The following is an 18,479-nucleotide window of genomic DNA, read 5'->3' on the forward strand; positions in this document are numbered from 1 at the left end:
TGAGCATTTTATTGATATATGTGTCTTACTGATCCCTAATATATTGAGATTCTTGTAGAATGACATTATGCCTCAAAATAAAATAGAGCAAGCTATACAACTTCCTTGGATATCAATTTTTCTCATCTGTTATCTCAGGGAGTTAAATAATTGCATCTAAGGTATAATCTAGTTCAGAGTCTGTTTCTGTAATGCTCCTTTTGAACACGATTGTTATGTAAAATAGTGTGAGACATGAAGAAATGACAATAACATCAGGTTGATTTTTAATTCAGAAAACTAAGTTTCATTGTCATTAAATTTTAAACTTTTGTATTTTAAGTTTCTCTTGTTTGCGTGTATGTGGGTAAGTGTTAAAGGCTTGGCATACACGTTCATTTTTGTGAGATTTTTCCCACTCGTGTGTATGTGGTACAAGTGAAAAAATAATATAACCATTGTGGATAAAGAAAATATCCACTTTTTAGTTGCAACATATCACCATGACAATTTGCAGTTTTCAAATTTAAGAACGTAGGATCAACAATGTTTTCATTTCCTCTTTATACTCTTAAACTACAAGGAGTTTTGTGAACTGCAAGGAGTGGGGAGCAGGGCGGCCAGAAGGAAACAGAGGAGAGGAGGAAATTCTTCGGCAGGCAGTGCTAAGCATATATATAATAGCGGCATGGTATAACATGACTCACAGATTGAAGAAATTCTGGAATATGTAGACTGAAGTACTTTAAACAGATATAAAAAGAAAAGCTGAAAATGTCACCATTTGTGCTGCTCTGCGGAAAAATTGGCAGGTAGAGTTGTATGTTGAACAAAAAGATATTTTCCCCCAAAGCCATAGGCAAGCAGTTATTTTATTCCTACTTTCTGCACTATCTTAGGCATTTTGTGCTGTACGATAGGGTAAAGTCCTTGATTCAGGAATCCTGGCTTAAGATGAAGAGAAGAGGGACGCTAAAGAATGGAGAAGGGGAGGATGGATCAAGGAAGAAGAGAAGGGAAAATGGAGGGAAAGAGGAATGAGTGAATGAAGTGGGTGAAGGGTATATTATTTGACATGCACTGTGCTAGGCTGAGTTAACCTGCAATCTTTTAAAGGAGATTTTTTCATTTAATTAGGTAAGAGGAACAGAAAAGCAATTATAATGATATGACATTTGTTATTTGTAATTATATAGTCAGAATTTTATTTACAAAGCAGTAAACAAATTGTTGTTGATTTGACTTTACCTGACCTTTAGTGATTTAAGTTAGCAAAGGATTACTAGGGAAGCTACATCTTGAATCAACTATGGAAAAAAAAAAATGCCATTGAAAATTGCCTTTTTACCTTTTTGGAAGTTCTACCAATAAATATACAAAACTTTCATTTTACTTATAGAATTTTATGAATTTATACATGTGCAACATATTATTTTCTACCTAAATAACTAAAGTGAAAAACCAAACATATTTGCTACCCCAACCCTGATGCCTCTCTAATCAGAAACTGGACATTTCTTCTGTAGTCTATATGGACAGACTGTTCTTTAAAACTAGTGCTTAAATAATGTGAGGAGAAAATTGAAACTAAAGGTAATTAGTTATAAGCCTTTGCATACCTGTGGCCTATTGACAGTTCAATGACTACTACCTGCTATGAGTAAAATTAAACTAATTATATCATGGTTTCTCGCAATTTAGTTAGCTGGTAAGAATGGGCAAAACATTTATCTCAGTGAGGAGGGTTATAAATAGGAGAGTTGTTTTTGGCAATATACAGTAAAGCAATTATTGAGACTATTTGATGTTTCTTAGAGTGTTCTAAATAGTTTTAGCTACACATTTGCAAAACTTATTGAGATGGATGTTTTCCCCGCTTCTAGTTTTCATCTTAGAATGACTGTTTCTCACACATTCAACATAATTACACTCGCCTAGTACTTCTTATCCTGCCATGAATTTAGGATCATCAATTTGAAGGAATGTAGGCTGTGTAAATGTATAATTTGGGAAAATGCCTGATGTGAGTTTTCATTGTAATAAGAAAGCAGTTAGGGAGGATAGACTTATTTCTATTGCTTATAAAGCTATTTGAAATACACAGTTATTAACCTATGCATATATGCATATATACATGAAGAAATACTCATGCATGTTCTGAAGCAGTCTAAAGAATTTGTATTATAAAGTAGAAATGACATTATATACTAAATTGATCTCCTCTCTAATCCTTTCCCATCTCAAGATTTTAATTCTTATAGTTTTTTTTTTATACCCTTGTTAGACCAAGTCATCATATTTCTTTATCAAGAAGGGATGCACAAACCGATACTACCAAGTATTCTGCATCTGTTATTGAGTTGTTTATAATCTTCAGGATTGCTTTATCTGATGAGTCACAAATTACAGAGTTATAAGAAGATACTGCTTTTTATGTTCTTTAAAACTTTGAGTTCTGATTCATAGGAAAATCATTTTGACAGTCATTTCATTCTATAGAATTAAGGATGTTGATAAGTCTATCTACATTTAACCCCCAAATCTACAATACACTCAAGGAATTATCCTATGGAAAAGAAGTTATATAAACATCCATTTTCTATAGAAAAATACTCAATGAAAAACTAGAGGAAAAAAAGTAGTATTAGTATAAATATCTGAAAAAAAATTCTCAAAAATGAGAATAAGAAGGCATTTTGGGCAGGGTGTCTTTTGCTTATTCCTAAATAATCTATATAAGATCAATAAAAAATCCAGTGAATAAAGGAAGACAGTTTCTTTAATTCCAAATGGAAATAAATCAGACTTTCTATCTCTTAATTACAGATTTCACTCAGTAGACTTTTGTTATGTTGTATCAACATCCATATTAATATGCAATAAACAGTAAAAGGTGATAATGCTACAAGACATGACATACACAAAACAAGCTTATTTTTATAGATAATAACTGTAATACAGCTAAACTCTTATAAAGCAGGATTTATATTTCTATGGTCAGAGAATTCCTCACAAGTGTCATTGGTTCTGCATAATCTTCTATCAAATCTATTAAATGATCCAGGAACATTTTGTAGCACAGAAAAAAAATAAGAACATTCAAAATAGTGACATTTTGTTACATGGAAACTTTATGGTACAATGAGTAGTACGAAAGCCTTGGAATCAACATCAAATCTCGGCATTGCTCCAATCAGCTTGAGTTACATATGACCTTGGGAATACATGTCATATTTGAAAGTCATTTCTCCATTTATCAAATGTGATTGATAACAGCAACCTCATGGAACCCCTTTAGGGTTTTCTCAATTATACAATGTGCAAAAAATAACCGGCATGAGGTAAACTCTCAATATGCATAACATGTTTTACTGTTACTATTGGTCTCCATCTAAGCCTATTGATCATGAAATTCCTAATCTGGTGATTCATTGGAATAAGGAAAGAATGTGAACCTGATTGTCTCCTTGTGATTTAAAACATCACTGACATCTCTTAAGACCACCCTAGGCTGTTTTCTGAGTTTCAGATTTACTAAGTCGTTTTTCTCCTTAGAGGTTTTGCACTTGTCATTTCCTTTACTTGTAATTGTCTTCTCTTAGCCCTCCCATGGCTGGGTCCTCCTCAAAATTTAGGTCCCAATTAAAGTTGTATCTCCTTAGCAATGACCCCTTTGACTATGCATATGAAGTGGCTTCCCAATTTCTTCTAGCTCATTACCTGGTTAATTACATTCATGGTACTTATCACAATCTGTAATCATCTCTTATTTTTTTCTAGTTTACATTCTGTCCTAAAATTTCTTAAAGGGATCTCTCATTAAGATCAGTGAGATAAGGCTTGATTTTTGAATCATGAAGCATCCTATTTGTTTGTATTTAAAATACCTAAAGGAACAGTAAAAGGGTGCCAGATTAAGGGAACAAAGTGAAGAAAAAGGGTGTCCCAAGCAGGAGAAGCATTTGCAAAGATTCCCTTTGGGGGCAAGAGAGATGAGAAAGAACATGGTGAGTGTGAAGAACCAAAGGGAATTTGACTTGGATGGAGAAAGGAAAAGGAGGAATAGTGTAAGATAATGTTGGAGAAATAAGCAGAGAAAAATAAGGGCCATGGTGTTACCTTTGATGAGGATCAAATTAGAAGAAAAGATTTCCGGTAGGATAAAGAATGATTCAAGTGTAAGGTGTTCATCTCAGAAGAGGTAAAGGAGATGGTGTAAAGAACGTTGGTTAGGGCGGGCCGCGATGGCTCAGCGGGCAAGAGTGCTTGCCTGCCGTGCCAGAGGACCCCGGTTCGATTCCCGGCCCCAGCCCATGTAAAAAACAAACAAACAAACAAAAATATAATAAAACAAGAAAATGTTTAAAAAATGTTTCCCTTTAAAAAAAAAAAAAAAAAAAAAAAAAAAGACCGTTGGTTATAGCAAAAGCCACAAGATCTAGGAATATGGTCTGTCTCTCCTGAAACAAGCTGAGTGATTTTGAACAACTCACTTAAGAACTGCTGACATATTTATACTGAATGGGAAATTGAGTAGGTGATTTCTAGATTCTTTTCTGCTTCAAGATTCTGGGCATAAGTGAAACAGTGGAGCATTTGTCTGTTACTTTTTTCTGAATAAATTAATGTTTCAAATAAATGGTAATGGCCCTTTTGTCTAATCTTAACCATCACTAAAGAGTTTCATTTTTTTAATCTCACTAATGTTTATCTATTAGTTACTCCTCTCTTTATCCATAGAATACTATCTTTCTGTTCATGGCTTGTGTCAAATGAGAATTTTTTTAATCTAGCATATAACCTCCTATTTTGTATTCTTTTCTCTTATATTACAGTTTGAACTTGGCCTGTTGTCTAAACACATATGATAGTCTGGAATCCCTGACCTAACTCTCTCAAAATAGAAAACTAAGTTTCTTAAAGTGAAGAGAAACTGATGAACAAAACAGAACCAAAATCCTGACTGAAGTCACATCAACAATTTCAGCAAATCAACAAAGGAATTAAAGGGAATGAACTTAGCTGCCTCCTAATAGCATTTCAGCATGTTTCCTTATTGCCATTTTTTCTGTTATTATGCAATTAATGCAGTCTAATTCAGTAATGTCTTCTGAATGATTAAGCCATTTATGATTGAATCTGATGAAGGAAATGAGAAAAGCCTCTTAAACATCTAAACAGAATAATTCCTATTAACTGCTGTAAATCACAGTCTGAATGCTATTGAATTCAGCATTTTGCTCAGGGACAAAGATTTCCAGAATTGAGACATTTTCATCAATATTTGTAATGAAACTTAGTAAAGAAATAAGAATTCCTGACATTAGAATTAGTTTTATGATAGGCAAAATTTTCTCTCTAAATGGTATTTTATGGAGATATTATTTCTTTCCCTACATGAACAGCATAGGATAAGGAAGAGCAGGGGAATTTTCATGCTAGTGCCCTTCAACATATCAGAAGGAAAAAATAATCTTTTTAGAGGCAGAAAAAATCTAATATATTATCTTTTACAGAGGTATTCACATTATATTCTGAAAATGGTAGGGAGGTTCATCCATCTACAAATTTATAGTTAGAATTTACTTTTTAAAAATCTGTTATATCTTATTTTTAGTGTTAAGAAGGATAACGTGACCCCCATATATATCAAATATTAACTTATTTGAATAATATAAGTGCACTAATTGTACTAGATGTTTGCTTCATGTTGATGTAATCTTCCGAAGAAACATGCTTTTGCAATCTCTGCTCACATTTTTAAATAGTTTTTTACATGAATCAATAATTATAAGTTTCTAGCTCTATAGTTTTTTTTCTAAAGTTAATCAAGCTTTGCCTCTTAACTCTGTACCTCAACCTGTACAGGTGGGACTTTACCCCAATCTTTTGTGCCAGACTCAGCTGATACACATTTTCTGCTGCATGTTTTTTGGTGGAATATTGATTGATCTTAACATAATAAGGGTACATCGTGTTGTAATAATGTAGTATAAAACAAAGTTCCAGGCCTTTTATTTGGATGCTTCTTATCTACAAACATTATTTTTATTTTAGGTGAAAGTAATTACTTTTTTAAAGGAAGATATTTTATGCAGGGGAATAAAATAATTTCCTTGAAAAAGGGTTTGAAAAAGATGATAATGGATAAGATCAATTAGGATCCACATGAGGTGATATTATTAAGACCAAAGAATTCTTCAACTGGTGCTGATGGGACAGAAACTATGTAAAAAGAAACAAACTGATATGTCCCAAACTGTCACATGGTCTCTCAAAGTGAGAATGTGTGTGTTCTATGCGGTTCTGTCCTTAGACCCAGGCAAGCAGGGTCTCTGCCCCAGGTCTTTTGGTGCTGAGGGCTCCGTGTTTTGGAATATCTTCCTTGACATTTTCTAAGTTTCTTCTGATGTGTGGCACAGGTTTGGACAGGATATGATATCCATCTGGATGGGATGCCCAGATTTGGGTAGACACCCACATAGGTCCTGGATAGCTCTTCAACCTTTGCTCCATGTGCAGGGTTAGCCAGTTGTCCCTAGGACCTCCAAGATTCAAGTCTATGACAGGCCCTAGTTTTAGAGCATTAACTCTTTCATAGAAACTTGTAAGACTGGTCTACCAGTGTGGTGCTGACATGGCGTTATGAGTGACTCAGACTATTTACATAGACAGTATTTGCTCGTGGCACTACATATCCTAGGAGAAGCCCTGATTACATGACATTAAAGTTTCAATATGTTTAAAGAGACTATTTTAAGATACTTGACAAGTGTTTTAGTTTCATAGGCTACTCAAAGCAAATACCCTGAAATGGATTAGGCTAAACAATGGAAATTTATTCACTTATGATTTTGAGGCCAGGAAAATGTCCAAATCAGGGCATCATCAAAGAAATGCTTTCTCCCTGAAGACCTGCTGCTGGCAGCCCTTGGCTTCTCTGCCTCATTGCAAGGCACATAGTGGTATCTGCTGGTTTCTACCTTCTCTTCTGAGTTTTGTTGATTTCAACTTCTTGCTTCCATGACTTTCTCCCTTTTATGTTGGTACTGATTCTGTTTATAAAGGACTCCAGTAATAGGATTAAGAACCACCTTGACTGGGCTGGACCACACATACCTCAACAGAAGGTCCTACTTACAATGGGTTCACATACACAGGAACGGCTCAACTTTAAGAACATGTTTTTATGAAGTGCATACAGCTCCAAGCCACCACCACAAGTGATGTAATTTAGAAGTAAAATTTCTTTTATCATAAATAAAACAAACTAGTGCTATAATATTTCTGTCAATTGAAGCTGACGATGGAAATGTCAATCCAACACTGTTCAGGGAAATTACTATACCACATATCAGGAAGAAGCATACCCAAGTAGGAAAAATAAATGTTGAATTCTGTGTTATTGATACAGTAACTAATATGGTGGTGTGCTGGTTGTCAATTACTGTAAAACAAACCACCTCAAAACCTGGTGGCTTAGAGCAACAACAATCATTTATTTTGATCAAAGATGTGCAAGTTGGGCAAAATTCATAAAGGACAGCTTATCAGCAAGACATCAGCTAGATATATCATAGAGGACTGGAGAATTCACTTCCAAGATGGTTCACTCACCTAGTAGGCAAGGTTGGTATCACATGTTGACTGGTAGCTTATCCAAGGCTGTCAGCAGCCTTCAGATCCTCTCCATGTGGGCATTTTATTATTTTGGCTTATTCACTGAATGACAGCTAGTTTCCAAGGGTGAGTGTTCCAACTGATAAGAAATGGAAACTGTCAGAATCTTTATACCTGGGTCCAGAAATTGGCTGAGCATCACTTGTGCTAAATTGTATTGCTCAAAGGAATCACAGAGATCCTATGTGTGGTTCATGGGGAGAAGACATAGTCCCCATTTCCAATGGCAGCAATGTCAAAGTATTTTTTGTTATCTCTCATTCACCACCTGTAGACAATAAGGTAACTACAAAACTACAGTTAAAACCCTGTTCTGATCCTTGATGCCATTATAAACAATGTAGTGTGAGGAAATGAGGTCCCAAACTACTTGTGTCACTGAGTCTGTGAGAAGACTCAGCCAGAAGATTAAATGGCCTTCAAGGAAGGACAGAATATAGACAGGGGAGGAAACCTGTCTCTGGCGCCACTGTTGAAAGTTTGAAAAACCTCACCTGTAACTACACTACATCTGAAATTTACAGATTCATAAATAGCTAAATTTCCTTTATTGTTTAATCTAGTTTCAGTGGGCTTTTCCTTTAGCTGCAAGTAAGATTTCGCTAATTTGCACAGTCCTCTCAAATATGTGGAAATGGTGACCCAACGCAGTTACAGTATATTCCTGGGAGCCCAGACTCTCCCAATTTTTTCAGCACCTAGTTAGTAGCAGAATCAGCGCTTAATCTAATACTCATTCTACCATGCAGTTTTGCCTTTTCTATTTCCCACTCAATATTTTAATCCTTTGCTACGTTTCCTGTATATCTTCTCAAAGTTGACTAAAATACTTGGTTGAATGAGGTATGATGTAAAAAAATAAGTAAATTAAATTAAAGTAAACAAACTGCCACAACTGATTTTTCTTTAGAAGTTAAATACATAAAATGACTTGAATTGTCATTTTTCACGGTAAATTTTATACCTCATAGCCTTGGAATGGAAAAAACATACAAAAAGCTCTGGGGCACATATCTGTTATTGAATTGTCTGAAAGTCTGTAAAAGTAAGGCCAGCAGTGTTGTAATGAATGGTTTACACTGTTTTCACTTTCAATGCTGCAGGAGGATTATTTTTAGATGTGAAAGTTCTGCCTAAAGGCCTTCAAAACATACTCTTCTGCATATAACATTTCCCTATTCATCCTTAATTGTCTTTTGGAAAGTATATAAATGAGATAAAACTGTAAACAATTACAGATTAGGGAATTGAAGTGGGAACCAGATTGGTTTGTCCCAAAATATTAGCCAACGATAATTTCTAACATCAACACTTTATTACACGCTTCAACATTTAAAATTTATTTCCAAGCCTTATCTTATTCACTCTTCACCTAAATCTTATGATTTAGGTTCTGGTATTATTTTCTATACAGATGTGGGCAAGATAATTGCCCAAGGCCTAGAAGTGCTTTATTGTAAGAATTGACACTTCTGGAGCATAGAGGAAGAAATGATGTTGTTAAGAAAGACGTGCTGGGTACCATATAATAACCTTTAATTGATGTGATATTTTGTACTCAGAATTTCTGGGGACTATGCTTCCTGCCCCTCCCCCTACCACCAAATAAAGGGATGACAAAACAAAATGCAGAAATGAAATAGTATAATTCTTTACCTTTGAGAGTTTCAAAACCTGAGGATGAGACCTAAGATAATAGGGTTGCAATACATGTCAGAGCTAGTTTTCCCTGCTTCAGGGAATAGTAAATTTTGCCTACAGTGAGAAGGGGAAGAGAATCAATGTGGAAATAAAGAGAACTCGGCGAGTTTCTACGAAGGAGACCTGGCCATTCCTCCTTCTCTTCCCACTGAGGTCTGTAAATGCATAAACAAGAAACACGCCTGGGAGAATTTGGGTGCCTGGGTGTGGAAGAGGTTTATCCTCCATTGTTGCCTAAAGCACAGGGAAGTAAGGAGCACTACCCGGGGGTCTCTTCGCAGGCAGGAACAGATGAAATGCATAAATGGTGGGGGTGCTCGTAGTGTCTCTCAGGAGCTGTAAGATTTGTCCAGTGTTGTCTAGACTGGCAACAGATGGACACTAGAGCACTGAGGGACTTAAAAACTCTCTTGGCCAAGAGAAAAGAGTTGCTCTAGACTAATAGCTGAAGTTGTGTTGGGAATGTGATTTCACATTCAAGGAGAGTCTCCATCAAGGACAGTTGACAACGCTGATAGCCAAACATCACTTCTCCCCTCCCTCTTCCCACCTGATTCTTGGAAATCAAATTATCCCTGGGAGAAGTTAGATGTAATTATTGGAAAAATATAGGGGATCTTGATTTCATTAAGATTAACTCCTACTCCTCTGCAGAATGGTGCATAAAATGGACACTAAGTTCATGTACGGAAAGACAGAAATTTACATTTTGTGGAGACCTGATCATATAAATCTGTTTACCAGGTAGGCATTGAACAAAGAAGATCCAAATTACATCACGTTAAAAATCCCACTGCAATTTATAGTTTTTTTTTCTCCCTTCTGGATGATGGTTTCCTTAATTGAAATGAACCAGAAGATAAGAGTTTGTGGTAAATGCACTGGCTTCCAAAGCCTGCTTTCTTTTCCTTTGAAAGGAGATTGAGAAATGCTAGTTTGGTAGATTCCTGAGAAGTGTGAGCTGACAGCTGACTGGAATAAGCTTTATAAATGGAAATAAGCATGGACAGATTCAATCAGAAGAAGGGAGAAGCCCAAGTAATAATGGACATTGTTGTGGTATGTAGATTTTGTGTGACATGTAGACCCACTAGTTAACAGTTCAAAATATACTTAATATCTTGAGAATTATAATTAATTGCAGATAGGGTTAATTGGTTACTATTTGCTGGAAATGTTAGATACAAGTACCACTATCACACTGTAAAAAAAAATCTTATATTTAGTTTAGTAGAGGGAAAATAATTAGGAACTGTGGGAAATTTTTGGATTATCATGATTGTATTTATAGCTTAGTTCTTTGTGTCTCAAAGGTAGGAATAAGGTAAAATATTAAAAAAGCTCATCTCACACAATGCTTGATATGGAAACTTCATGACACCCCATGCCCATATGTGACAGACAAACAATTGCCCCAAAGTATTTTCTGTGAACAAAGTATTTTCATTAGAACATGCAGTAGCTAACATAAAGCCAAAAAGGCACTTTCTTGGACATGTACACTGTTATTACAGTTTCATGATAGTCTTTAAAATATTCATAAAATTTTGTCTAGAATCCCTAGTTCTACAAAATTAATCTTAAAAATAATCAGAAAAAAAATCACAAAAGTGCTTACATATTCACATGCAAATTTATTCTTCATAACGTTATGCATAATACTGACAGCAGCTTAATCTCCTAACAACAGAAAATTAGTTAATTCAATGGCAATAGCCATCCTTAAAACCATGTTTTTGAAAATTGTTTAGTGGCATGGTTAAATATAACACAAATTAGTAAATAAGCAAAGAAGATGAAAAGACAAGCACTTTAGTTTGATTTAAGTTTTACTGAGGAAAAAATAGATGAAAATATTTACAACAGCTCTCTCTGATGATAGGCTTAGGGATAATTTTTATTCTTTTTATAATTTTCTGAAGTTTCTAAATTTATCTTGTAAATTCTTTCCTTGCATTTGAGTGACTTTTATAATATAAATATAACATCACATGTTATTTGAAAACATATAGTAAGCAAGCAGAACAACATTAAAACCTGAAAACTTGGCCAGATGTTCTTATTTGGTATTCTGCCTGCATGGATCTAGCTTTGAGTATTTGCTGAAAAGAAGGAACACAATGAAGCCATAGGATCAACACACTCCAATGCTCAGTGAATCTCCAAAGGCTCAGCTTGGATGAGCCCCAAATATGCAGCCATACTATTGGAAATTAGCGTGTATCATATAAACCTCTCAGGTTTATAATGTTGGAGATAAAAATTGACTGAATTGGAGAGATGAAAGGAGGAAGTTCAGTTAAACTCAAAATTTCTTGCAGGTTTTAAAATTTATCTTCGCTATTATTACTTTTAAAGTTTGGATGGAATAAAAAATTGAAATATTCATTAAATTATAACTGGCATGCATTGTTCTAAAACTTGCTTCTATTAAACCCAATTTTTTTTTAGTTACAAAATTAAGATGACATCAATGTTTGCTTTTCCCTCCATGATAGAATTAATATGTGCTTATCGTAAACTTGAACACATACATTTAAACATATGCATACAGTTACGTGGACAAAATAAATCATCAACAACAGGATATCAAAGAAAAAGTAAAATTTGATTCATAAAGATTCCAGACACATCTTTAAATATGCATACATATGTGGAAATCACATTTCATAACTCATACATATTTTATCTATTTCCTTCAGATAGCAAAACTTAAACTAATATACTCTCTGATTTTAATCTGCATAAAAATAACTTACATTTATGATTAAATATAACAAACAATTTTACTTTGAAGTGAAAATAAATCTTTTTTTTAATAGCTACCTACAATTTCACTGTATTTGGTAAACAGTAATTTACTTAACCTTTCTCCTACTGGTGCACATTTAGTTTATCTATTGTATGAGTTACCATAGAAAGTATATTTTTAAAAGGATGACAGAATAGCTTTCTCAAGAATTATGAAGATTGTTTAAACAAATGTATACAAAGAAATTAACACAAAATCTGACATATAATGGCTAAAACATAAGTCTTTATGACTGGAAATGCATGCACATCCTTTTATAAAATAGGATATAGTGCAGATGATCAGCTTGAAGCACTTTTTAACTAGTAGCAATTTAAGCAACTGTACAAGTGACACATGTAAATGATCAAGGGCTGAATCTAAAATACATTTTTGAACAATTGAAGGATGAGTTTATAGAAGGCAGATTATGTCCATGCATATTTGGGGTTCATCCAAGCTGAGCCTTTGGAGATTAGATAAAAGCAAAATCAGTAAGGGAAATTACTCAGAGAAACATAACTCTGAAACGTAATGGTTCCAAAAGATTGGTGGTTGAGTCAAAATCACCTTAGCAATTAAGCTTCTGGTTGAAGATGGCGTGACAGAGACTAGATTTACCCTCCCATACAAAATAATCAAGAAGCAAAATACAATTATGAGCCAAGGTTTGCAAAAGAAAGTAAATCAGATGATGAAGGAGGTGATCTCTGAGAAAGGATACAAATGAGGCAAGTCCTTCGATTGCCCCAACTTAATGCCTTTAGAGATAACAGACTGGTAAAGCAAATTTTAAAAAGCCAGAATATAACATGGGACTTTTTACTTATGTAAAACAACATGTCACAATTACAAACACACTATGGTAAAAAATAGCATAAGGGAAAATTAGAAGTATATTATTGTAAGGTTCTTATATGTGAAGTGGTATACAATCACTTGAGATAAACTGTGGTAAGTTAAGGTTCATATTATAAATGCTAAAGTAACTACACAAATCGCAAACATTTATATCATGTATGCTATCAAAAGAGGATCATACAATATATTTAATTTATTCGGAAGTCAGAAAAGACAAAAGCAATCAAAGAAGAGATGGAACAAATAGAAAACAAATGCAAGTTAATAGACTTAAACCCAACCATATTAAAATTATATTAAATGCGAAGTATCTAAATTAAAAGGCAGAGATCATCAAGTTGGATAAAAATCAAGACTTACCTCTATGCTGACTTCAGAAAGATACTTTAAATATAAAAAAAAATACATTAAAAATAGAAGGATAGAAAAGATATACCATGCTAGCCTCAATCAAAAGAAAGCTAGAGTAGTTATAGAATATTAGAAAATTTTGCTTTAAAGTAAAAATGTTAACAGAGATAAGGAACGTAATTTTATAGTGATTAAATAGTCGATTTATCAAGAGAACATGAAAGTCTTAAGTTTTTTTTCTTGTATGCTGTATGGTGGGGTTCACATTTCATTCTTTTTCCATGTGAGTATCCCCTTACTGCAGCAATGTTTGTTGAATTTTTGCTTGTTTTTATTTGTTTGTTTGCTTATTTGTTTTTTTGGGAAGTACATAGGCTGGGAATTGAACCCGGGTCTCCTGCATGGCAGGTGAGAATTCTACCACTGAACTACCCTTGCAACACCCTTCCCCCAATTTGCATCTAATAATAGAACTTCAAAATATATGAAGCAAAAACTAACGGAACTCACAGGAGAAATAGATAAATTTATAATTACAGAAAGAATGTCAATATCCCTCTCTCAGTAATTGATAAATAACAGAATTTTAGTAGGCATTAGTAAGATTTGAACAACATCATCATCCAATTTTACGTAATTGGCATTCATAGTACATTTCTACCTAACAATGACAGAATACAGTCTTTTAAGCGCACACAGAAGCTTGACCAAAATACACCATATTTGGGGCCATAAAACTAGTCAAATAAATTTAAGAGGATTCAATTTATATGAGGCATATTCTCTGACCATAATGGATTTAAATTAGATAGCAATTACAGGAAAGTCTCAGAAAAGTCCCCCAAGTATTGGGAAACTAAATACACACCCCCCAAAATCAAAGCATTGTTGGGAGAAATTAAAGTGTTCCTAAAGAAATGGAAGGATAAACTGTCCATGTGTCGGAAGACTAAGTATAGTTGTCAATTCTCTCCTACCTGATTTATAGATTAAATGAAATTTTAATAAATATTCCCAAAGACTTTTTCTGTTGAAATTGACCAAATGTTCTAAAATTCATAGAGAAATTCAAAAGACGCAGAATATCCAAAAACCATTTTGAAAAAGAATAAAGTTTGAAAACTAACACTATCTGATATGAATTATTATGAACTTCCAGTAAATAAACAGTGTAGAACTGGGGTCAAGGTAGACAAATGGATCAATGGAACAGAATTAAGAGACCAGAAAAAGACACATATTTATGGATAATTACCTTGACAAAAATGCAAGGGCAACTTTTTGGGGAACACCCCAATAGTCTTTTGAAAAAATAATTCTGGAACAATTGGACATCTGTATGTAAAAAAAAAATGACCTTTGACTTACTCAAATACCATATGTAAAAAGTATATAAAACCAGGATGGGCAATGGTGGCTCAGTGGCAGAGTTCTCGCCTGCCTTGCTGGAGACCCAGGTTCGATCCCCAGTGCCTGCACATGTGAAAAAAAGAAAAGTGTATAAAACTGTATCACAGATATTAAGCTATGAAATTTCTCGTAACTGGAGAATTAAAAAAAAAACAGAGGAAATAAGCCTTGTAATCTTCGATTAGGCAAATTTAAATTATTAGATATAATTTAAAAAGCACAGTTGGACTTCATAAAATTTAAAGCCTACTGCATCACAAAAGATCCTGCTAATAAAATGAAAGACAAGACACAGATACAGAAAAAATATTTGCAAATCATATGTGTGATAGAAGATTTGTATATAGACTATATAAAGAACTATCAAAATACAACAACAAAAATAAAATTTTAATGGGTAAAGATTTAATGGGAATTACACCAAAGGGGATATAGAAATATCATATAAGCCCAGGAAAAGATGCTCAAATTCATTAGTGATTAGGAAAACATAAATTAAAACCAAAATGAGATACAATTTCAAACTTATTAGAATGGTTAAAATTAAAAAGTTTGAATAAATGTAGTGTTGATAGGATATGGAGGAATTAAAACTCAAACACTCTGCTAGTAGGAATGTATAATAACCACTTTAGAAAACAGTTTGGTAGTTTCTTGCAAAGATGAAAATGACCTACCATACGATTCAGCTATTCCACTCTGAGCTATTTATTCAAAAGAAATGAAATCACTTGTAAATACAGACTTGTAAATAAATTTTCCTAGGAACTTAACGACAGCCAAAAATTAGAAACGACTCAAACGTCCATCCGCAAATGACTAGATAAAGAAAATGTCATCTAACCATGCAATGGAATACTACTCAACAATAAGAAGGAATAAACTTTCTCGTATACAAAATGATTATGCGCTATGAATGATGCAAGACTAAAACTATGATACTTTATGATTTCATTTAATATGCAATTTTAGGAAATGCAGACTAATAGATAATGTAAGAAGAAAGCAAATCAGTGGTTGTAGGCAGTGGAAGGTGTGGGGGAGAAATTACAAATGGGCTCAAGGAAATTTGTGTACTGATTGATATGATTATTCAGATTAATCTGAATAACTGCATTATTCAGATTGCAGTTGTGGCTACATGGGTATATATTTATTCCAAAGCTTATCAAACTGCAAATTTTAAGTATGTACAGTGAACTGCAATCAGTTATAGCCCAGATAAGCTATTAAAACCAATGAATAAACAAAAAAGACTCCCTAGAGGATGAAGTCTGTTCAAAGCGTGGACAAATGTAGAATTTTAAAGTAAATGTAAAAGACATAAATAAGATGTGTGACAAGATTATATAGTCTTGACGGCATTTTGCAACAATGATATTCCATGATTACTGTCCCAGACCAGGTTTATTCTTATCAAAAGTTCTGAACATCGGTGATCTGGGTTTTCCAGTTGGGCTGTAAAATTATTTTGCCATTTCAGGAAGAGTGAAAACATTTCTGATTATACAATTCCAAAAACTATGGTTCGATCCAAATACATTTACCATGGAGTACAGCCTCTGGTTTGAAATTTTGAAAATAAAATTAAATAAATAAAACAAAATACCTCATTAGGGGACCACCACCTGTGTTCTTTCCATGACTAAGTATAAGTGACTACCCCCTCTGTGAAAGAAAGCCTTAGCCTCATCTAGACACAAATACGGAGTGAATGAGTTTTCTGAATGTTATATATCACTGGCATATATTATCAGGGACTTAAATTAATAATTATAGTGTTTTAGTTTACCATAAGAATGTGTCATGTGAATAACTTCCACATATTATAAAAATGGTGTAGAAATAGTATAGTATAGAAATGAATTTTTTAATTGCTAAAGAAAAATGTGCAACAAAATTTATATTTAAATGTGGTCTGTATTTCATACAACAATTTACTTCTGGCAATCAAATGGTTCAGTGTCCTTTTTTCTTTTAAGACTTCAAAGTGAAAATCTCAGACTAAGCCATTCAAGTCAGCCCACATTTTCTAATGCCCCAAAACCCTCAAGATTCTAACTGTAAAGCACAATCACCTGAATCTATAACAGGGAATTATTAGGTAGCCATAGAAATTGTGCCATCTATAGGGATTTAAATAATAAAAAACACCCTTCAGATGTAAGGCTGGAAACTGCTTGATTTATTTTAATGCCAAAGTGCACTTAGTGTTTTAGAAAAGGACTTTATTTCTATCTAAAAGCAGCACTATATTAAATCCACAAAATTAGCTTCTGTTCTGTTGGAATATAATTATCTTCATGTAGGGCAAAAGTCCAGCAAGCCAGGGGCAAAAATCTTACCTTTCTAAATGCAGACTCGAATCAGGAAAATGATGGACTGCTAAGCTCAACAGTATTTATTGCAAAGTCCACATGAAACTGGGGTGAGGAGAATGAGTACCTCAAAGTCATGTGATGCCAACTCAATGGTAGGCACGAATGTCCATTTTCTCCTTAATACTGTGTGCGGATTTCATCTTCCTTACAATGTATTCAACATTATTATTTCTTTGCTTTTTAAAATTCCTTTTAAATACTCAGTTCTAAGTCAAAAACATATTCTAGTTGTCATTTGTTTTCAGGCTTTGGTGAAGATGACGTTTTCATATTTTTAGGCAGAGCATGAGCTCACTGATTTAATAATTTTCATTTCTTTTATCTTTTATGTTTATGATCTATCATTTATCCTAGGTCATTCTTTAAAAACCCAAATCAAGTGACCAGGACACTATGTGTTTGTAAAATGTCCATACAGAAATAAATCTGGCTAAGGCAAAATTATTGAAGGAATGTTCTTTACTTGGTACACCTGGTACAGATAGTTTGAAGTATTTGGAGGTAGGTAATCAAAATAAATAATCTAATGAAAGTAGTGAGAGGTCTTCTTTTTCCTAGGATACTATGAAAATAAAATTATTTATTGAATTTGGTTAAAAGCATATTATGGAACTGATTTATAAAGTTTGCTATTGTGCTAACTCAACATGAAGGTATAAACAAAAATGTGATATATCGGGGTTCTTATAATCCAATTCCTCCTAATTATGAGAATTTGTTCATTTATTTAGGCAGGTGTTGGAAAGAGAATTTTTCAATTGTCATTAATTAAATGAACATTTGGTGAACAACTTAAGTGTGCTATATACTGCAGTAAGCATTAGGGGTACAAGGGTAAGTTATGAATGTCATCTTTCTCATGGAGAAGAGTATAGTGGAGGAAAAGATAACTGAGTAAACAGAAGATTAAATGAAGTAACAGAAACTTTTAGTAAGTGCTACGAAATAATGAAACATGCTGTAATATATAGGGAGAGCTGGCTGCTTCAGAAAGAGTGTTTAGGAAAATGACTTTTGAGGAAGTGAAGACAATGATATCTAATAGGAAACATTTGTGATAAGTAGCTGGAAGAGTGATGAGGAGGGGAAGTGTAATAGAACAGAGAAGACACAAGTTCAAGGACACTTTGTGGGTTTAGTGTATTCAAGAAACTGAAAGGAGACCATCAGTTTGAGTGATTTGTTGAAGAAAGGATGAGAGAGTGGTTGGAGATGATGAAAATGGGCAAGTAGCAGATGGCAGACCATGGGTACTTGGAATTCTTTGTCTATACATTGCCCTGACATTTCGACTTCTCTTTAGATGTCCCACTAAAATATTGGTT

Source organism: Tamandua tetradactyla, chromosome 17 (assembly GCF_023851605.1).
Source record: "Tamandua tetradactyla isolate mTamTet1 chromosome 17, mTamTet1.pri, whole genome shotgun sequence".
NCBI lineage: Eukaryota > Metazoa > Chordata > Mammalia > Pilosa > Myrmecophagidae > Tamandua > Tamandua tetradactyla.